A 633-nucleotide genomic window follows, 5' to 3' on the forward strand; every position below is an offset into this window, starting at 1 on the left:
TTACTAAATTTCTGTGTATATAATTTAAGTAAGTATTTTTTTACTATCCAGATTTGTATCGACATTGTCATGAGATGTGTTGAATAACTGATGTATGTTTGTTTACACCTTCTCTACGAGGGTTAGTTAATAAAGAGGAGAAAAAAAAAACATTCGCCTAACACCCGGAAGTTCCCAGGTTCAAATCCTGGCAGGCACAGAATTTCGTTTTATGTCATGAAAGATGTCAACATTATTTAATACCCCCTGATTGAAGTTTCGTTTCTTTCACGTAATTCTATACGTTCGACTCACAGAATGACACATACATAAAGAGACTATGCTTATACATTCATCAATTTTATATATTGAAATAAAAACTACACGCGAAAGCCATTAACTGATGAAGAAATAAGAGAGAAAAAAAAGACGTATGAGACAGCTGAATGTGCTAACCCCTAAGAAAATAGTTCCTTTGTGCCTGCCAGGGCTTGAACCTGGGACCTTCCGCGTGTTAGGCGGATGTGATAGCCACTACACCACAAGCACTTGTTCGCTATTTTTGTCTAATTCTGATAATATCATAATCTATACAAATGTAACTTTTTGAAATTTTCAACTTATGTAATGTATTTGAAAGCCTTATATTAGTGT

The 633-nt window shown here is 34.3% G+C and overlaps 1 non-coding gene across 1 annotated transcript; it reads right to left on the reverse strand.

Moving 5' to 3' along the window:
* Positions 1 to 455: 455 nt before the first annotated feature.
* Trnav-aac lies at positions 456 to 528 on the reverse strand. Its single transcript has one exon. It is a non-coding gene; the product is annotated as a tRNA-Val (tRNA).
* Positions 529 to 633: the final 105 nt, after the last annotated feature.

The sequence above is a fragment of the Limulus polyphemus genome, unplaced genomic scaffold, assembly GCF_000517525.1.
Source record: "Limulus polyphemus unplaced genomic scaffold, Limulus_polyphemus-2.1.2 Scaffold121802, whole genome shotgun sequence".
NCBI classification, from domain to species: domain Eukaryota; kingdom Metazoa; phylum Arthropoda; class Merostomata; order Xiphosura; family Limulidae; genus Limulus; species Limulus polyphemus.